This window comes from Nicotiana tomentosiformis, chromosome 6 (assembly GCF_000390325.3).
Source record: "Nicotiana tomentosiformis chromosome 6, ASM39032v3, whole genome shotgun sequence".
Taxonomy (NCBI): Eukaryota; Viridiplantae; Streptophyta; class Magnoliopsida; order Solanales; family Solanaceae; genus Nicotiana; species Nicotiana tomentosiformis.
The window spans coordinates 113777611-113800603 of record NC_090817.1 but is presented as its reverse complement, the minus strand read 5'-3'; the positions used below and the strand labels follow the sequence as shown (position 1 = coordinate 113800603).

The 22993-nt window shown below is 36.7% G+C and overlaps 1 long non-coding RNA gene and 1 pseudogene across 1 annotated transcript; one reads left to right on the top strand and one right to left on the bottom strand.

Moving 5' to 3' along the window:
- Window positions 1–10952: 10952 nt before the first annotated feature.
- LOC108945669 (uncharacterized) lies at window positions 10953–13243 on the bottom strand. Its single transcript, XR_011408801.1, has 3 exons — window positions 12265–13243; window positions 11512–12196; window positions 10953–11436 (listed from the first exon to the last, which is right to left on the bottom strand). It is a non-coding gene; the product is annotated as an uncharacterized lncRNA (long non-coding RNA).
- A 6099-nt stretch (window positions 13244–19342) lies between these two features.
- LOC104099197 (cytochrome P450 CYP72A616-like) lies at window positions 19343–21767 on the top strand (annotated as a pseudogene).
- Window positions 21768–22993: the final 1226 nt, after the last annotated feature.

Genomic DNA, 22993 nt, shown 5'->3' with positions numbered 1-22993 from the left:
GGTAGAGGACAAACGGGTAGAAGGCGTCCTAGAAGTGGAGACCCAGCCGTTGATATAATTGTTTTACGGTATGATAGAGGTCGCTACATCAGATGGTGTCGCTGCAGGTACGACCTCGATTTAATATAAAGGAATAATTTCCTTAACTTGATTCGGTTCTCAATATCGAAACGAGTCCTCCTATTGTGCTCCACTTATGAGTGAGCTTCATAATTCTATAATCTACTTTTGTGTTTACCCTTGTTGGGAGATTTTATGGAGATAAAAATGCCTATCATTTCGTGTTGGTCACTAATAAGAGCTGCGAGGCTAAATGTGGCTTTCTGTTACTCATTTCGGTAATTTTTGATGTAAATTACGAATAATTAATTGCAAATTGTGCATTATATGCCCTATCGGTGTGGGGTTCATTATGTGTTGTGATTTGGTGTAACCGAAATTATTTAAAAGGAGAAAATGGAAATTTTCAATTGGCACGATGTGCATATTACTTGTGATTCAGAACTGAGGATGAGATCCTCACATTTTTATATAAATTGATATGTTTAAACCGGGCTACGAGCTGCGGTAGAAGTTATATAAGGACGAGATCCTTGTGAGAAAAATTCTTGTGTTTAAGTTCTCCCTTGTGAAATTAAATTTGTACTATAGTACTAATAGGGAGTCATGCCTGTTAGGCTTATTTGAAAATTTTTATATGAAATTCTCTGTGCATAATTGTCAAATTCGTGTTGTAATTATTAATTTTTAACCTACGAGGTAGGTGCCCGCCTAGGTGGCGTTAAATGTGACTCGTTAATTCGGATAAATAATTATGAGTTATTCATGCCTCGCATCTAGTTATCAGTATTGTGAAGGTTTACAACGAGATTTTTGTTAACATGAGGTTAAATGACGATTCTGTAATTGATTATGAACAACTATTAAGACCAAATTGATCCAAGAGGGTGCCCCATTTACAGGGTCAGACGAGTGTGAGTTGAGCTTTCAGAAGCTCAAGATCACTTTGACTCCGACACAAGCGTTGGTATTACTTACAGGTTCAAGGTCTTATACTGTGTATTGTGACACGTCGTGTATTGGTCTCGGCGCGATGTTGATGCAAGACGGTAGGGTGATTGCCTACGCGTCTAGACAGTTAAAGGTACAGGAGAAAAAGAAATTGGTCCACGGCCTTGAGTTAGCAGCTATTGTTCGTGCCTTGAAGAATTTGGCGGCATTATTTGTACGGTGTCCATTATGAGGTCTACACCGATCACCGAAGTCTACAACATCTGTTTAAATAGAAGGATCTTAATTTGTGGCAGCGGAGATGGTTGGAGTTGCTTAAGGATTATGATATCTCCATTTTCTATCATCCTGGGAAGGCCAATGTAGTGGCCTATGCCTTGAGTCGTAAGTCGAAGAGTTTGGGAAGCTTAGCATATTTACCGGTAGCAGAGAGGCCTTTGTCCTTGGCCAACCAGTTTGTCAGATTGGATGTTTCCAAGCCGAGTCGAGTTTTGGCTTGTGTGGTTTCTTAGTCTTCTCTCTATGATCGTATCAGGGAGCGTCAGTATGATGACCACCATTTGCTTGTCTTAAGGATACAGTTCATCATGGTGATGCCAAAGAAGTCGTAATTGGAGATGATAGTGTATTACGGATGCAGGGCAGGTTGTGTGTGCCTAATGTAGATGGTTTTCTTGAATTGATTCTCCAGGAGGCTCACAGTTTAGTGGTACTCCATACATCCGGGTGCTACGAAGATGTAGCAGGACTTGAGGCAACATTTTTGGTGGATGAAGATGAAGAAAGGCATAGTGGAGTATGTAGCTCGGTGTCTAAATTGTCAACAAGTGAAATATGAGCATCAACAGCCGAGTGGATTGCTTCAGAAGTAAGAGATTCCAGAATGGAAATGGGAGAGGATCACTATGGATTTCATTGTTGGGCTCCCACGGACTCAGAGGAAGTTCAATGCAGCTTGGGTGATTGTGGATAGATTGATCAAGTCAGCTCATTGCAATCCTATGATGACTACCTACTCTTTCGAGCAGTTGGCTCGAATCTATATTCGCAAGATTTTTAGATTTCACGGCGTATCGGTATCTATCATCTCTGACCGGGGTACGCAGTTTACATCATGGTTCTGGAGGGCAGTACAACGTGAGTTGAGTACTCGGGCAGAGTTGAGTACAACATTTCACCCTCAGACGGACGGGCAGTCCGAACGCACTATTCAGATACTGGAGGATATGCTTCGTGCGTGTGTGATAGATTTTGGGGGTGCTTGGAATCAGTTCTTACCACTTGCATAGTTTGCTTACAACAACAGTTACCAGTCAAGCATTCAAATGGCTCCATATGAGGCCTTGTATGGTAGGCGATGTCGGTCCCCAGTGGGTTGGTTCGAACTGGGTGAGGCTAGGCTATTGGGTACAGACTTGGTTCAGGATGCCCTGGAAAAGGTTAAGTTGATTCAGGATTGACGTCGTACAACCCAATCTAGACAGAAGAGTTATGCGAATCGGAAGGTTCGTGATGTTGCATTCATGATTGGTGAGCGAGTATTGCTCCGGGTTTCGCCTATGAAGTGTGTGATGAGGTTCGGGAAGAAGGGCAAGTTGAGCCCTAGGTATATTGGGTCTTTTGAGATTCTTGAGAGAGTTAGAGAGGTGGCTTATAGACTTGCACTACCACCTAGTCTTTTTGCGGTTCATCCGGTATTCCATGTTTCTAAGATTCGGAAATATCACGACGATCCGTCTCATGTGTTAGACTTCAGTTCGATTCAGTTGGACAAGGATCTATCTTATGTTGAGGAACCAGTGGCTATTTTAGATAGGCAGGTTCGAAAGCTGAGGTCAAAGAACATTGCTTCCGTAAAGGTTCAGTGGAGGGGTCATCCGATCGAGGAGGCGACTTGGGAGGTCGAGCATGATTTATGTAGTTGTTATCCACACTTATTCACCAGCTTAGGTACTTTTTCTAACTCCGTTCGAGGACGAACGTTTGTTTTAGAGGTGGAGAATGTGATGACCCAAAATGTCATCTTTAAATTTAATAATAATTTTGTGTTCTAAGTCCTCAAAAATCACTATTTATCATTCCTCGACTTGCGTGTGCAGTCCGTAAAATTTTTCGAAAAGTTTTCAGGTGAAAATGGATTAAAATGTGAATTAGAGCTTTAAAACTCAACTGAGTTGACTTTGGTCAACATTTTGAGGAAATGGAGTTGGATTAGTATTTTGATAGTTCCGGTAGGTCCATATCGTGATTTGGGACTTAGGTGTATGCCCGGAATCAAATTCCGAGGTCCCTAGCCCGAGATATGGAATTTTGATAAACAATTTAAAGTTTAAGTTCAAATAGTGATCGGATGTCGAATTATGTGCAAATGACCCCGGAATAGAATTTTGATGATTCCAAAAGCTCCGTATGGTGATTTTGGACTTAGTAGCGTGATCGAAATTTTATTTGGAAGTCCGTAGTGGAATTAGGCTTGAAATGTCGAAAGTTAAATTTTTGGGAAGTTTGACCGAGGGGTTGACTTTTTGATATCGGGGTCGAAATCCGATTCTGAAAATTTTCTTAGATCCGTTATGTCATATATGACTTGCGTGCAAAATTTGAGGTCAATTGGACTGGATTTGATAGGTTCCGGTGTTGTTTGTAGAAATTAAAATTCAAAGTTCATAGATTTTGATTTGAGGTGCGATTAGTCGTTTTGATGTTGTTTGATGTGATTTGAAGCCTCGATTAAGTTCGTATTATATTTTGGGACATGTTGGAATAATTGGTTAAGGTCCCGAAGGTCTCGGGTGGAATTCGGAAGGTAAACAGAATGAATTTCGGACAAAGAAGGTTGCTGGAAATTTGCAGAAATTTCACCAGAAATTTCTGGTGTGTGGAACCAAGTTTGGAAGCTTATATCTCGTAATTCACAGGGAATCGGAAACTTTTCAGAACATGAAAGTTGTAGTCGTTTGTTTCTACATTCCATAAAGTTAAACCATTTATTATTTAAATATTTGTACAGAAAGTTATGATGGATTGAATGAAGACTGGTAGAGCAGTTTTGCCAGAAATTCTTATGCATGGACCCGACTTTGGAAGCTTATATCTCGAAATTCATAATGAATCAGAAAAGTTGTAAAACATGAAAGTTGTAGTCGGTTGATTCTAGTTTCCAGAAAGTTAAACTATTTTTCATTTGGACATTTGTACATAAAGTTATGATCAATTGAAAAAAGACTGGTAGAGCTATTTCTGGTGGACTTTTAGTGACGAAAAATGGACTTTTAGTGACGGATTGGCAGAAACTTAAGGACCAAAAATGGTCATTTCATTCATTTCGTTTGAGATTTTTGGAGCACGGTTCTTGGGCGATTTTTGGGCGATTTTCACGGAAAAACATTGGGGTAAGTATTCCTTATCCTATATTGATTATATTTCATGATTCCATACTCATTTACATCATGAATCCGTAAATTTAAGGAAGAAAAATCAAGATTTTTGCAAAATCTTCCATAAAATAAAAATTTAAGATTTGGAGGTCGAGTTGTTATCGGATTTTGGTAAAATTGGTATGGGTGGACTCATAATTGAATAGGTTATCGGATTTTATAAGTTTCGCCGGATTCCGAGATGTGGGCCCTACGGGCAAATTTTGAGCTAATTTCGGATTTTAATGAAAATGTAATATTTTCTTATGAAATTGATTGCTATAATTTTTGTTGAGTGTATCAAATTAATTATGACTAGATACGAGTCGATCGGAGTCAAAAAATCGAGGAAAAAGTATAATACTTGGTTAAATTGGAGCAAGTCGAGGTAAGTAACTTGTCTAACCTTGTGTGGGGGAAATTTTCTCTAGAATTGATATTAATGTGATTATTGAAATATGTTGAAAGTCGTGTACACGAGGTGACAAGTGTGTACACGGGCTAAATGTGAAAGATTATATTTTTAAATTGTGTAGATCATTGTTGCGCATTTATTAAATTATTTTATCTTGTTATATTCTTCATCATTGATCTGTGATATATATTTTAAATTTGTTTGCCTTTTTTCTACTAATTGTTTTACCTGTTAACTTGGTTTCTTTCATACTGTGCATTATTTGAAGGTTGATTTTCTTTAAATTAAATATTATTAATATAAAGTATTTGTCATTTTTAAATTTTGATATTGAAGCAACGTATCCAAAATTTGGAATATTATTTTCCTAAATTATTTATTCTTGAATATTTTCGTGAGATTCTTTTTCGTGAAAAATTGAAATATTGGGCACTTGAGGTGCAAATTGTGATATATTGTGATATTGATACGCATGCAGTGGTATAAGGTCTGGGTGTTGAAACGCATGCGATGAGATAAGGGTGGCTTGATACGCGTGGCTAGTAGGGGTGACTACTAGAAGTTATACGGTGTGATAAGGGTAGCTAAAACGCGGGATGCTATTTCGGAAAAAAAATATTTTCTTTAAATAAATTGTGAAGTCTCCCGCGGTGAGATAAGAAAATGAGATATTGTGAATTTGTTTATGATTTGGGACTACGAGGCGGTACCTCGGGAGTGCCCTTGTTGATATTAATTTATGGCCGCAGTTGCCTTTGATTATTGTTGTGATTTTCTTAAAGTTGAAAAGAATTCTGTTTTGTTTCCACGAGGTATTTATTTGCCATTATTTGATGTAATTAAATGTAACATACTACTTGATTCATTTCCATTGTCATTTTATATTATAATATTATTTAAACATTTTACCATGCCATTATTTATTCTCCAGTAGGGCCTGACCTGACCTCGTCACTACTCTACCGAGGTTAGGCTTGGTACTTACTGGGTACCGCTGTGGTGTACACATACTATGCTTCTGCATATCTTTTTGTGCAGATCCGGGTACATCTTATCATATCACGCATCAGTAAACTAGCTGCAACATCCGCGGACTCCGGAGTCCCCTTCTATCTTACTATGTTGTCTTCCTTATTTGATTTAAACTCTAATGTATAGAGACATAGAGAATAAATTCTTAGAAGCTTGTGACTTATTTCTACCGGGTTTTGGGAAATGAAATTATTTGAATTGTAGTTTATTTATTTCAGATATTTATTATTATTATTCCGCATTGATAGGCTTACCTAGTCTTAGAGACAAGGTGCCATCACGACATCCTACGGAGGGAATTTGTGGTCGTGACAGAGCACCACTGAAGTGAAGTGGCAAGAGCTTGGTAAACCTGTCCAATCTCCACAAAGCCTCAGAAGACATAGCTGATCCATCACCGGTCTGTGCCGCAACATCCGGCTGAACTACGCTGGCTGGCTAAGCATAGTGGGAGTCTGGGCTCCTCCTCCAGCCTGAGAGACTGCTGGCGCCATGGGAAATGCGCCAGTCTGGTCCACACTCTTCATAAGGCCCACCAAACAGACCAAAGCGTCTTCAAGTACTGGGGTGGTAATGAACCCCTCCGGAACCTGAGCTGGCCCGGCAGGAACAGTCTGGGCTGGAACCTGCTCATCAAGATCTATCTCAGGGTCCACTACTGGGGCTGCTGCTCGGGCTCTAAGCTGAGCCCTGCCCCTACCTCGGTCTTTGGCACGGCCTCGGCCTCGACCCCTGCCATGTGTGCCACTGGAGGATCTGGTTACTGCTCAGCTAAGGAAGCAGTACGTGTTCTCACCATATGCGAGAGAATAAGAGTAGAAGAGTTCAATCGGTATTGAGAAAGCAAAATCGCACGACAGTAAAGAATAGAAGTGAAACTTGTTCCTAACCTCATAGCCTCTGGAAGATAAGCATAGACGTCTCCGTACCGATCCACCAGACTCTTCTAAGATTGCTCGTGAATCTTGAGACCTAGGCAACCTAGTGCTCTGATACTAACTTGTCATGACCCAGAATTTCCACCGATGGGACCGTGATGGCGCCTAACATTTCACTTGCTAGGCAAGCCAACGTTAGAAAATTATAAAATTAATTCCTTATTTCCATTCAGTAAATAACAATAATTAACTAAGATGAAATATGATAAGTGCGGAATAATATAAAAACTGTATTAATTACTACCACCCGGATCTGGAGTCACAATTCACGAGCATTCTATGAGTTACTACAAGTAATAGTCTGAAAGAAATACAACTGTTTGAATGAAGGAAACAGTAAAAACAGAAGGATAGACAGGGACTTCAAGGTCTGTGAACGCCGGCAGATCTACCTTGAGTCTCCGGATAGCGGGTCCCACAGCTAAAAATCTCGATCAACCCGAGCCGGTAACAAAATCTGCACAGAAAGTGCAGAGTGCAGTATCAGTACAACAGACCCCATGTACTGGTAAGTGTCGAGCCTAACCTTGATGAAGTAGTGACGAGGCTAATGCAAGGCACCTATAAATCAACATGTACAATATAACAGTGTATATAAAAATAACAGTAATGAAGAGCTAGACAACAATTATCATGAGGGGAAACATGCTGAGGGAAATACGAGATAACGAATTACAACAGAATAATAACTGGTACAACTAATATACTATGAATCAACAGAAACAACGAATATAGTAAAGGAAAAAATGCACGGCATCACCCTTCGTGCTTTTACTCTCAATCTCACCATAAAATCAATAGAAACGGCACGACATCACCCTTTGTGCATTAACTCTCATATCATGGCACGACATCACCCTTCGTGCATTAACACTCACAATATGGCATCGCATCACCCTTCATGATTTTACACTTACAATATAGCACGGCATCACCCTTCGTGCATTAACACACATAATATGGCACGACATCACCCTTCGTGCATTAACACTCTCCCTTACCATAACGTAATGCAAAAATAACAACAGGGAGATAGAATAACAAGTACAAACCTTACTTCAATAATTGGTTCCACAAATATCAAATCTCAATTTTGAAATAAATACTCAATTATCACCAGAAAATTCGTAAACATAATAAGAACGATCAATTTAACAACACTAGTATAAACACATAGCAATTTGGCATAGGAAGAGACAATGTAAGAAAAATGGAAGAAACATGGAAAAATAGGAAATTTGGCGGCGCATAAGTACTCGTCACCTCACATATACGCCACTCACATGAATTTCACATTGCAAATAGTCTAAGATTCCTAATTCCCTCAAGTCAGGGTTAGACACAACACTTACCTTGTTCCAAAGGCCACTTAATTCTCAATTACAACTTTTCCTCTAGAATTCACCTCCAATTCACTCGTATCTATTCAAAAATGACTCAATAATATCAAATATTTCTAAAGGAATCAATTATATTGCATAAATTAAATTTCTCAAATGTTTCCTCCAAAAAGTCAAAAACCGACCCCGGGCCCGCTTGGTCAAAACCCGAGGTTCGGACCAAAATCTATTTACCCATTCACCCCCGAGCCCGAATATATAATTTGGTTTTGGAATGCGACCTCAATTTGAGGTCTAAATCCCCAAATTTGCGAAATCCCTAGTTTCTACCCTAACCCCTAATTCTACCATGAAAATTCTAGATTTTAGGTTGATAATTCATAAAATGTAATGGGCAATTAAAAGAAAATGGCTTAGAATCACTTACCAACACTTTGGGGAAGAAAATGACTCTTGAAAATCGCCCCTACCCGTTTGGTTCTTGAAAAATGTTAGAGAAATGGCTTAAACCCGTGTTTGATTCTATTTTAAGTGCTGGGCGACAGTGTTCATCGCGTTCGCGAGGCCACTGTCGCGTTCGCGAAGAACATTGGCTGCCAAGCCTTCGCGTTCGCGAGACAGTGTTCGCGTTCGCGTAGGCTCTCCCCCTGGCCTTCGCGTTCGCGATGAAGGAAAGGCTGACTCCCCCTCCCCCCCCCCCCCCCCCAGTGCCTAACACTATGCGTTCGCGATGAGCTCGTCACGTTCGCGAAGGGTAATACCACCATCGCTTCGCGTTCGCGTCCAAGCCTTCGCGTTTGCGAAGAAGAAAATTCTGGCCTCATCAGTTTACTCTTCGCGTTCATGAGATGACCTTCGAGAACGCGAAGAAAGACCTGCCAGAACACCAGAATCTGCAGAAAACCAGATTTTTCAAAGTCTAAAACATCACGTGGCCTATCCGAAACTCACGCGAGCCCTCGGGGCTCCAAACCAAACATGCACACAAAGTCTAAAAATATCATACGAACTTGCTCGCGCGATCAAATCGCCAAAATAACACTTAGAACTATGAATTTAGTACCAAATCAAATAAAATTCTCAAGAACACTTTAAAATTTCTATCTTCACAACTGGACGTCCGAATCATGTCAAACCAACTCTGTTTCTCACCAAATTTCACAGATAAGTCTTAAATATCATAATGAACATGTATGAGCTCTGGAACCAAAATACGGACCCGGTACTAACAAAGCCAAACGTCAATCAATTCTTAAAAATAAATAATTTTTAGACTTTTATTTTTCATCAAAAATTTAGAACTCGAGCTAGGGACCTCCGAATTAAATTTCGGGCATACGTTCAGGTCCCATAATTCGATACGGACCCACCGAAACCGTCAAAATATGGATCCTGGCCTGTTTACCAAAAAGATTGACCGAAGTCAACTAAAATTAATTTTTAAGGCATAAATTTTTATTTTCATCAATTTTTAACATAAAAGCTTTCCAAAAATATGCCCGGACTGCGCACGTAAATTAAGAAGGATAAAAATGAGATTTATGATAACTCCAACCATTAGAAATTATTCAATGAGTCGGTTCAATAGTCATATCTCTATATCCATCATCTATATATGTGATTTAGTTAATGAGATCAAAAAATCTTTATCCCATAAAGACGATCACATAGATATTGATCTTACCGGATTACTAATATCCAGATTAATAATCATATGATCAAGAACAAATTTAGATTAAATTATAATAAACTTTACTTTAATTATCATGATCTCCACCATGATTATAAGTCTAAAATTTAATCAAGAACTTTATCAAATCAATCAAGCAATTAATAATTATTATGATAAAATAATATTAGATACCATATTTTGTTTTTATATAAAATAACATTTACAAAAATATATTTAAATAATTAAATATGAGATTGAATCTAGGGTATATCTACGATATCCCTAACACACGACATTCAAAGCCAGCTTGACATGACCAACAAACCCCCACTTGGTGAGATTGCATATTTATTTAGTTTACATAATCTATTCACTAATATTTCAGTTTCACCTTTATAAGTGAATGATTCGCTTATCAATAAATTCTTAGTTGAACATCAATCAATATAATTGCTCTTTACGATTCGATCACCTATCATCAATCAATCTTACCCCATACAATTCACTACTAGAAATTCACTATTTTTTGAATACCAAAATAGTCAGAAAGTAGTCGGAAAAGTACCTATTTCGACTACTTTCTGACTGATTTAGAGTAGTCGGAAAAAGGTAGGTCAGAAAATATTTTCCGACTATAGTAGTCGGAAATTTTTGACTACTGTAGTCGGAAAAGTTTTTCCGTCAAAAATTAGAAAAGGGAGCTATTTTCCGACTGAAGTAGTCGGAAAACAAAAAAAAAATATTTATTTTAAAAAATATTTTCGGCTACTATAGTCGGAATATCATATAAATAATAATTAGTTATTTTAAAAATTATTATGCTGGGCACATTTTTCGACTACAGTAGTCAGAAAGCTGGGTTGATATTTGACAGGATACTGCTATTTTATTAGCACGCCACCTGTCAAATGACCAATACTATAAACAACCAATTCCAACTTAATAACCAACTCAACTAACCAATTTCAACTACGCAACAAATTTCAACTACACAACCAATTCCAACTAAACAACCTAATAATCAAACCAACCAATTCCAACTTCAACAAACAAATATTAAAATCCCATAATATCAAACGAAAATATTAGTTAAAGTCTAAATATTCAATATCAAGTCTAAGTAACTAATACACATCGACATTAATATAATAAAGTCTAAACATATATATACCACATCATCCAAATCTACCATAAAGTCTAAATATAAAATCTAAATATCCAAGAATAGTAATCAACCATAAATCACTACTACGCATCAGATTCAGTCTCTTCATCATCATAAGAGTGAGGCCTGTATTTTTTTCATGTATTTATCCATTCTAGCAATGTGAGCTTCTGCTGTTTCACATCGTTTTGACAACAACTCAATTTTCTTTTGCATTGCTTCCATTTCTTCCTGATTTTGCGCAGTAGGAGCATCCGAAACTAATGACGATGGAAGAAAAGAGGAAGGTCATTGTACTCCAAGCCTGTAAACTCTTCCTTTGGATACACCATCTGCTACATCTGTCCATATTGAAGTCATATCATCGGGTGACGGTTGGATTGGGGCACCATCATCAGAAGTAGGTTGCGTTTGACACCATTCATCCAAGCTTCTTTGATATCTATCCTGAAATAAAAGTAATAAAGATTATATAAATAAATTAATATCAAAGTGAAAATAGTCTTAAAGTTATGATCTTACATATTGTTCTGATGCACGTGTCTCAACCCATCCTTCTCTTGAACCATCTTTCTTCTTTTTCTTATGTGTCTCCGCAAAGACCTCAGCATGAGACACTGGTCCCCCTTTTAACTTTTCCTGCAAAATTAATAGGATATATAATTTGGAAAAAAGTTTAATTTTGTTTAAACAAAACCAAGGAAAATAAAGGTGAAAATTATCAATCTCCGTCGATGCGCAGCAAAACTCATAGATCCCCTGGTGTGCAACGAGCCACCCTTTTGAGAGGCTCGGGCTGCCTTTTGCTCGTTCACTCTTCTTCTTAAATTCAACACTATCCCATATTGCTAAAAATTTTATCCACACATCTTCTCTTATCCAACCAGGCTTCTCCCTCTTTTTTCGAGCTTCATACAATGAACTTGAAATTATTTATTTTTTTTGCTTTCTTCACGAATACATCTTTTATTTCATTGTCATATAGTTGCTCCCACACACACTTAGTCTGAAAAATAATTACATAAAGTAGAGTAAAATTGGGTATTTGATATATAATTTAAAAATAAAGTTTATATGTACCCTAAACTGATTCCAAATTGCATCTCTGATATGATATGAAATTTTTTTCCATATACTCCAAGCATCATCGTAAAGTGGCTTAATAGACTCTGTAACCATATGCGCGGCAGTAAATAGAGGGAAAAACCTGCATTAAAATTAACATATGTAAAATGTATATTCAACAGAATAAAAATAAACATAAGGATTACTTACCCATCATGCTCATTCGGAACGATAATCAGCCTACTATATGCATCATATTGTGGAGTCTCTCTATCACTTCGACCCCGAGAAGTTGCTGGTGTAGCACTGCCAATGGATGGTAATGTTAGTGTGCCAGAGACTCCAATATTTAACCTAGATACGGTGTGCTTGATGACGGAGATGCAGCTGGAGTCGATGAAGTATGCAGTGCTGAGAAGCTACCTTGTTGACTAATATGAAAATCGGGAGAAGAATTTACATTTGGTGTTGGAATAAAATTAAGGTTAGAGCCAGAGTTCGTGCCAACTGAAGACACAGAAATGTAGACAGGCCCAGGTGGGAGCATAAAAAATATAGGTGGCAACGAAGTCGACTGAGGAGGAAAAGTAGGAGGAGGCCCCATATGTGGAGGAGGAGAGTGACATGCAGTTGAAGATTTTAATTGAGACCCCTTACCCTTACATCGTCGATGATCGCTACCCCCATATGCAATATAGAACCTTACTTCTTAAATATTTAAAGCTTTTAGCCAATTGAGTGAACTCCCATATAGTTCAACAAGATTGAGATTCCATCTCAATATAAGTTTACTCTTATTTGTGTTCTAAAATTAGTTTAGTCTAACTACTATTGTAAGTTCCATGTCTCTCAAACTTAACATCTCCTAAGCTTTTGACACTAAGTAGCTGCAGACTAATTAACATGTGCTTTCAGCACTCAAATTGAACGCACACACCACACGCGCGCACACACACACACAAATACATATATATACACATAAATCCATACATATATAGATAGAGTGTGTGTGTGTCTGTGTAGAGGGGAGAGAGGACAAAACCGTTTTTATAGGACAAAAAAGAAGAAGCAAGAAGTTGTTTCCTTTTTTCAAACATCCAAATGAACACAACAACAATAACAACAACCCAGTAAAATCCCACTAATGGGGTCTGGGGAGGGTAGTGTATACGCAGGCCTTACTCCTACCCCAAAAGAGTAGAGAGGTTGTTTTCGAAAGACCCTCGGCTAAAAAAAAAAATAAAAGGACAAAAAGGAGACAATATTAGTATCACAACAACAATCATATGATAAATAAAAATACTATGAAATCCAGAAGAAGGATGCAAAGCAAAGGGAGACAATATTAGTAAATATTAGTATCACCACAACAATCATAAGAACAACAGGAACACCATGAAATCTAGAAGAAAGATGCAAAGAAAAAGCGATAGCTAGTGAATAGGGCATGCACTGAAAAGCGAAATAGTAAGCCACAACATTGCCACTAGCTATCTTAGACAAAAATCTTACATGGCTAGTCCCACAATGGTACGAAGTAAGGCACGACTCAAGTAGCTCCTAACCTACAACTCTAATACTCGACTTCCACATCTTCATATCTAGTGCCATGTCCTCGAAAATCTGGAGTCTCGCCATATCCTGCCTGATTACCTCTCCCCAATACTTCTTAGGCCGCCCTCTACCTCTTCTCGTTCCCTCTACAACCAGCTGCTCATACCTCCGTACCGTAGCATCTAGGCTTCTCCTCTGAACATGTCCGAACCATCTAAGCTTCGCTTTCCGTATCTTGTCATCAATGGGAGCCACATGCACCTTCTCCCGAATATCATCATTCCTAATCTTATCTATCCCAGTGTGCCCGCACATCCACCACAACATCCTCATTTCTGCTACTTTCATCTTCTGGATATGTGAGTTCTTAACGGGCCAACACTCAGCCCCATACATCATGGCCGGTCTAACCACCGCTTTATAAAACTTACCTTTGAGTATCGGTGGCACTCTCTTGTCACACAGGACTCCAGATGCTAACCTCCACTTCATCCATCCTATCCCAATACGGTGTGTGACATCCTTGTCGATCTCCCCTTCCCTCTGGATAACCGAACCAAGGTACTTGAAGCTGCCTCTTCTCGGGATGACCTACGAATCAAGCCTCACATCCATGCCCACTTCCCCCGGCTCAGTGCTAAACTTACACTCCAGGTATTCCGTCTTCGTCCTGCTCAGCTTGAAACCCTTAGACTCAAGAGCCTGTCTCCAAACTTCCAGCCTCTCGTTAATACCGTCGATCCAAATGAACACAGAAAGACTATAAAAAAAATAGGACACACAGCAAAAAAAAAAAAAAAAAAAAACTCGAACTCCAAGAAAGTAGTACCAAAACACTATGAAAGTACAGCATAAATTCATATGTACATTTGTTTAAAAATGGAACAAGAACAGTCTAGAAAAAGCTCGGTCACAACTGATATTTTCTATTTGCATTACAGTGCTCTTACTGTAGATTCTCTATTTGCATTATCCAACCAACTAATTAGACAGTAGATATAAGAAAGCAAAAGCTCGGTCACAACCGGTATTTTCAATAAGCACGACTAAATAAAGCATCAAAACATAGTTGCACTACCACAAATCTGGAAACATTGAGGACAATACTCCTACATTCCACTATTTGAAGGGAGAAAACCAACAGAGAGATCTGTAAAATTGAAGAAATATGTAAATGTAATTTGTATTACAAGTAATATCCGGGGCATAATCACTTACAATAACATTTATGCCTCTAAGGTGTAAATAAAATCTTAACATTAACCATAGTGGTGCCGTTGATTCTGCACACTAAAAATAAAACCCTAATCTTGGCCGAAGATTAGACGGGGGGAGAGAGAAAAATAAAGAGAGAGAGAGAGAGAGAGCGTACTTGATGAAGACCCCGTCGCGGATTTTGCCGGTGCCGTTGAGAGAGAGAGGCGAGGAGATAGTATAGAGAGAGACACAGAGTAAGAGAGAGAGTGTGGGAAAAAAGAATTAGAAAAATAAGGAGTTAGGGAAAAAATAACTTAACTTTTTCGACTACTGTAGTCGCTAAGTACGGTATGCCAATCTTCCGACTACTGTAGTCGGAAACTATATATTATTTAATTTTTTTAATTAAAATAATTTCGACTACAACTATCATGACCACTTGGTCAAAAGTTATTTGACTTTACTATCTAATGTTCTGACTACGGTAGTCGAAAAATTCTATGCGCGCAATTTTCCGCAAAATTTTACGATTATATTAGTCGAAAACGTAGTCGGAATAATTCTTAAAAATAAATAAAAAAATAAATATGAGGTTTCCGACTGCAGTAGTCGAAACATTGCGACTGACATTTTGTAGTCCGAATTTGTTGTCGGAAAAAAGATATTTTCTAGTAGTGATTGCTAAATACAATGACAAATTAAAGCCATTTGCCAACTGAGCTAAGATGTTTTCTAGCTAGGCTGTGTCCCCTATTTAGATCTTGGGCTCTGGCCAATATATATATATATATATATATATATATATATATATATATATATATATATATATAAATAAGTGGGCAATAGGAAAGTGAGGTGGCACATCTCTTAATCCAAGAAACATATTTATCTTTTTTCTTCTTTTTTGGGGGTTTTCATCATTTTTCCCATTTATTTTATATTAAAAAATCTATTTCATAACTCACACCTCTTTATCTTCATAACTTATATTTCAATAATCTCAATAACTCTCGTGCCTTTCATATTCATAACGTCTAAATATTTAATGTGTAAGTTTATGACAATTTATTATATGTTCCTCCATATGTACCTTTATAAGGAATTTTATGTTTTGAACAAATATGATTGATACTAACTTTACATCCTGCTTATAATGGTTTGAGTTATCTCTATATCAAAGGTTGTAGAGTGGAAAAGAAAAAATATAATAAGATATGGTTTAAATTATATTCGTTGTTGTTTGTTTAAGGTAAATGCACGAAAATATTCCATGGAGGTGTGAATCTTAAGAAGAATGTTTCAGAGAAAGTGCCAAATAATGAGGCGAAGATTGAAGTAAAGCCTATTTCACAATTCTCATTAATGGTCTTTGATTTTGTCATCTTTAGATTTTTGTTATATAAGTTGAAGTAGTGATTTTTTTCAAATAATACATAGAGTTTGATATCTATTTTTTGTTGTATATATTTATACTATACAATTACAATAACTTTGATTCGTGATTTTCTCCTATGCCGAAGTGAGATTTTAATGTGCTTTTCTTTTCCTGTTATATATAGATTTATTATTTTTCTATATGTTCTTAATTCTTTTTGCCTTTATTTCTTTTCTTCAATGAACTTTTTTGAACTGTTTTTCCTTGTCTAAAGTTGTTTCTCTTCTAACACTCTTAACTCCTTAAATTTCCTTCAAATGAGTTTCATAAATTTATAACATGTTTACTCTAACGTTCTTTTTCAATATTCTCAGTTTCTTTTCGTGTTTTCATAATACTCAAAGATTTAATTACTTTTGGTGTTCAAAAGAAAAAGGAAGAAACAAAAGCAAATAAGGATGGGATCAAAAGAAGAATAGCCCTACAAAGAAAAAGTGTGACGTTGTGACCTTTCTTGAGGAACAAAGATAATTCTACCACGATCATCGTAAAGTTTTACTTGTATTATGAAGGTTGTGCCAAGAACTTCAAAAGTTCAATTCACTAGGCATTAATCTACGACATTGACAATTTGTAGGTAACTTTAAGTTAACATTATGTAATCTAATTAATTTAGAAAATCACATGTTATACATTTAATAGTTTAAAAATCACTAGACAACGAGTTAGTAACTTTATGAATAAAGTATTTTTGATTTTCGGGTTTATACTATATATGATTGAAAACTTATTGAAGTTTATAATCAACTGTCAAGCAATACTCATTATTCTAATGTTAGGATTTACACACAATTAATTTTGGTTCTTATTTTCTTAAGTGTTATTGACAAATATTTTTATTAAAAAGATTGAATGGTCCTGTGAATACTTGGTGAATTTTTATTCTTTAAACTGTGTCATTATCTCTAATTTAATATTGTAGTTACTCAATTAAATGTATATCATAAAAGCATGCTTTAACTACCAGAATAATGCAATAAATTAACGGAATAAAAGTTTTAACATTTATGTTGCAAGGTAAGAGGAGGAGATCCTCCTAATATTCTTTTTTCCGAAAGTATATATTTTTTCTCATAAAAAATTTCAGTTTCTCAATATGCAACTAACAATGATTTAATTTATTTTATTTGTGTAGTTAGTAGTTTTAAGAATCTATGCAACTTTTATTTTAATTTTATTTTTTATTTTTATTAGTCTTGGACTTTCTTAATTAGATAAAACTTAAATAATCTTCATTGGTAATATACAATTTACTATACATCACATAGATTATTTGCTACAAATGAACTAAATTGATGAATTAAACCAAATGTAATTTATTTATTGGCAATTTTATTTTTAATAAAAATAGGGATAATATTTACATTTGTTATTAACTTGATAATTTGTTTTAATTTTATTAATGTTTCTGAAACTCCGCGCAAAACGCGGGTAGGTTTACTAGTGTATTATATGACTTGGTCCCCTTCTTCATCTGCATGCATAACACGTGGTACGTCAATAGTGCAATTATTTGAAAATTGAAATTAACATCAATACGATAATCTTGTGTCAGCGACCAAAGAATTCCGATTGTACGATTTGATATTTTATCAAATCTCGTTTAGATTATCCGTATAAATAATTTTGCACCTCTACTTTTCTTATCATTAACTTCTTTTTGATATAATTTCACTAGTGAAGTCTGAGAAGGATAGTATGTACGCAGACATTACCCCTACCCTGGGGTAGAGAGGCTGTTTCCAAATGACCCTCGGCATCCTTCCCTCCAAGAACTCCCCACCTTGCTCTTGTGGTGACTCGAACTCACAACCTCTTGGTTGGAAATGGAGGGTGCTTACCATCAGAACAACTCACCTTGTATAAAATGGAACTCTAATAAAGTAGATTTTAGCTTCAATCATTTTAAAATATTATTTTCTATAACTATTTTTTATATTTTATTATAAAATAAGTATTTTATAGTATATACTACTATTGAGGAATAAAATAAGACATGAAATAAGTTATTTATATTTTTCCTCTCTTTTAGACAGTTGGACATACCTACTTTTAAGGGATTGCAGTTACTGTATTTATGAATATTTGACGCAAATACATGTAAATACATGCACATACAACTGTATTCATAAATACAGCAACGCGAATACATGTGAATACATGCGCGTACAGCTGGATTGCCCTGATTTTAGGAGTTTTTTACTGCTGTATTCATGAATACATGGCGCGAATACATGCGCATACAGCTGGACTGCCATGATTTTAGGCGCTTTTTACTGTTGTATTCAATGAATACAGTAGCGCGAATACATGTGAATACATGCGCGTACAGCTAGACTGTCCTAATTTTAGGCTTTTTTTACTGTTGTATTCATGAATACATGGCGCAAATACATGTGAATACATGCGGGTACAACTGAATTACCCTGATTTTAGATACTTTTTGCCGTTGTATTCATGAAAGCAGCTCGAATACCTATGAATATACTATCGTAATAATTGAATAATAGATATAGGAAGTAATTATGTATATGATAGTTATAGGAAGTTAATAGCCACTAAACAATAGTGGTTTCTGAAAATTCCAAAATAACTACAACTAGGCTAATCTGAACAAATTGAAACTTCTGCTTAGGCTAAAATGTAAAACTTCAGAACTTCAATCTCTCAGCTTCCAACTAATGCTCAACAGCTCCGAACCACTACACAAGCGCAGGGTACAACTTCTAAATCTTGTTCATTACAAAAGACCGAAGACAGCTGATTGAGACGAAGTAGCTGAGAATCCTCGCAAACCAAGTAAATCATTCAACCTCTTTGAAAAATGGGGCCAGTAAATAATATTAGATCGATTTAAAAATAAATACATAAAATATATAATTTAACAAAAATTATGGATTCATTCGTACACCCTAATTTGGACTTATAATGACTGAATTAGGATTAAAGAAATGTCTCAGGTAACGAAGTTTGTTTTGTTCTTCAAATGTGTTTCACTTGAACATTTAAGAAGCATATTAAAAAGCTTACCAAACATCTATTTTCCAACTTCCACGTGTCCCACTTAGTAAATGTATACACTGAGTTCAAGTTCCATTAATTTTTTTCTTTTTTCAATGTGTTCCAAGGTATAAACTCTTCTCCCCCGTGTAATTTAGAAAGACCTTCTTATCCTTGTTCTGCACTCAAGAGAATAGTCTCGCTATTCAGTTCATAAAAATCTATGGCTGCTGCAACACTAATTGCTGAAACAGTTGCCATTTTGGTGGCCATTTTTTGTGCAAAATTGCTGTATACAATATGGTGGTGGCCAAAGATGATAGAGAAGAAGCTGAAGAAGGAAGGCATCTATGGCTATCCCTACAAATTGCTGTTTGGGAACCTTAAAGAGATAATGAAAATGTCTAAAGAAGCCAAGAAACAACCCCTCTTAACTCATGATATCATACCCTGGGTTAATCCTTTTCTTCTGCATGTTGCTAACACTTACAGTAAGTCCAAATTCTTAACTCCACCTTTCCCTGTTCCCCATTGCCTACATTTTTTTAGTAGATTTAACTTATATACACCGGCAGTAATTAAAAAGAATATTTACATTGTTTAGTGTTCTTTAACTGTTGTAGCATGTTGCACGTCTTTATTTTCCAGATTACTGGTTTAACATATTGTGAATAGACAACTTAATAGTGTGACAATTTTTATATACTATCAGTTTATAGAAGATAAACGTTTTCTAACACGAGTACAATGCATACTAACTAATGAGAATGTGAAGCAGAGAAAATTTTTGTGCTGTGGTATGGACCGACACCTCGCGTGACAGTTACAGATCCAAAGATAATTCGAGAATTGCTGAACAGATATAATGAATTGTTTGTTACTGGACTTGCGAGTTATGACGGAGAAAAGTGGGACACCCACAGAAAGTTACTCAACCCTGCCTTTCATGTAGAGAAGTTAAAGGTATTGTTACTAATTGTTTAGTCTTAGTTTCTTGGTTGAACTCTAAATGAGACAATGGTATTTCACATTTTGGATTTAAGTTTACACTGTAGTTTAATTAGTAATAATAGAGGTTAGTTACTAATTTTACTGGGCATATAACTTAAAATTCTTAATATGTATATGCTTGTCTTACAGAGGATGTTCCCAGCATTTGCTATGTGTTGTGATGAAATGTTAAATAGATGGGAGGAATTGGTTGGCAAAACAGGAAGTTGTGATTTGGATGTGTTAAACGAGTTTCTAAACTTAGGTGGAGATGTAATATCAAGAGCTGCCTTTGGTAGCAACATTGAAGAAGGAAGGTCAGTTTTCCTACTTCAAAAGGAGCAGTGCGAGCTAATTTTGGCATCTCCGTTCACCCTTTCTTTCCCTCGCTAAGGTGCATTTGTAGTGAAATCCTATAGAATAACTAAGCAGAAATACTTTTCCATTCAACATTTGGATCCTCGTGTCATAACTTGTTTCGATTTTATGCAGATTTCTTCCTACGGCTTCAAACAGAAAAGCAAAGTACATCCACAAGAAAGTTATATCTTTGATAAGAGGAATAATAGAGAAGCGAGAAGATGCCGTACGAGGAGGAATTTCAGACAATGATGATATTTTAGGCTTACTCCTAAAAGCAAGAAATGCAGATAACAAGTCTAAAGCTGGAGGACTAACGACCGAGGATGTGATTGAAGAATGTAAAGAATTCTACTTTGCAGGTCAAGATACAACCACAGCTTTGCTCTCTTGGACAATGGTGGTCTTGAGCATGCATCCTGAGTGGCAAGACAAAGCTAGGAAAGAAGTGTTTCAAGTCATTGGGAAAAATAAACCAAAGTTTGATGACTTAAATCAGCTAAAATTAGTAAGTAATAGCAATAATTAGTATACTTTTTTCATGTCCTATATTTCTAAAAGTTTCAAAATTCTAATGATATCTTCCTCGTTCTGCTAATGATCGATCACTAGATAAACATGATATTCCAAGAGGTATTGAGATTATATCCAGCGATATTTCTTATTCGAAGCACGTCAAAGAGCACCAAATTGGGAGACATGACAATTCCAGCAGGAGTACAAGTGTGCGTGCCTACTCATCTAGTTCACCGCGATCCAGATGTATGGGGAGACGATGCGTTAATGTTCAATCCAGAGAGGTTCTCAGAAGGGGTATCGAAAGCTGCAAAAGAGCAGATGTATTTTCCGTTTGGTTGGGGTCCTCGGATGTGCATTGGAATGAACTTTGGCATGTTAGAAGCCAAGCTAATTTTATCTCAAATTCTGCAGCGCTTTTGGTTTGAGCTCTCTGCTTCCTACACTCATGCCCCTCTATTGACTCTGATTATGAGACCTCAGTATGGTGCTCAGATAATCGTCCACAAACTTTGACTCTTCGAGTTCGTGCTAGAGTTGTAAGTCGTACTAGTACTAGTTTTGTAATAAAGGTTGAGATGTACTCTGCTACTATTTTATGCATTTCAGTACCCTTTATTTTGGATGTGAAAACTTTGTTGTCATTAGCATTATGAATTTAAATCTTTTTAATATCGAATTAGTCGTGTCATAAGGCCATCGAAGAATCAAAACTGATTGTGACTCTCTTTGACTTGTTGTTGCTCTACCATCCTGTGATAATTTGTGTAAATATTGTCCACATTAAATTGATCATTCACCTTTTTAAACATTTGGCAATTTCTCCATGTCTTTCCGTTGATATCTTGTATGGAGGAACTAATTTCTTCAAATGCCCTTTTCTTGTACTCCACGGATAATTGGACAATTAGATTGTATACGGGGTAAAACCGGGGCTAGTGAGTACCCTGATTTCCCGGTGGGGGCAAACGAAGCAAGGACATAACTACATAAAATCAGGATCGAAGCTAAGAACCTCTCGTATTAAGGCCCGAACGAAGTGCTTACCATCGGGGCCATCGAGACAACGCCCCCCCAAATCCGGTTCGGGCTCCAAGACCTCGGAAGGCATAACCAAACGGTTATACACGACTAACGAAGGGCCTTGATATCCGCATCCAACCGGATATCACGGCGTGGATCTCGACCCGTATCGACAACGGATCAACGATTAACGAAAGAGAAGATTTTTACCTTTCTTAGAATTGTACTTAGGGTAAAACTCCCCTACTATATAAAATGAAAGTTTATTGTTCAATAGACACATTGTAACACGTATATCAAGGCAATATACACTTGTTTTCTCTGCTTCTAAAAGTTATTCTTATTTTTGCTCATAGTTCTTCATAAGTATTTGGCTTCGAATCGAGGGCAGAACAGTTACTAAGCTCAGACCCGAGCTCGGATCTAACATCACTACTGGTTTGATTATTTATTCTGTCTTCAATTCATTTATTTAACATTATTGATCACATGTATTGAATTAGTCCACATATCCTTAAAATCGCATATAAATTCAATTGTTATCCATTTTTAAGGGTAAACAGTTTGGCGCCCAACGTGGGGGTTAAGGATAATAGTGGTAGTTTGATACAAATCTCGATAACACACTCTATTTTACACTTGTTCTTTAAGGTCTCAATTTCAGATTATCTTAAAAATGTCAAATTCTTAATCCGCTCACATGAACGTTGAGGATGGGTCTGACCATCATGGCGAAAATAACAATTTGATGCCTAGCAATAAGGTACCCCTGCTAACCCCAACGGGGTCCTGATCGTAGACCCAGTCGATGCTAACTCACATGTGGCCATCGATGCCAACCTTCCTACCGACCCCGTAAACAGC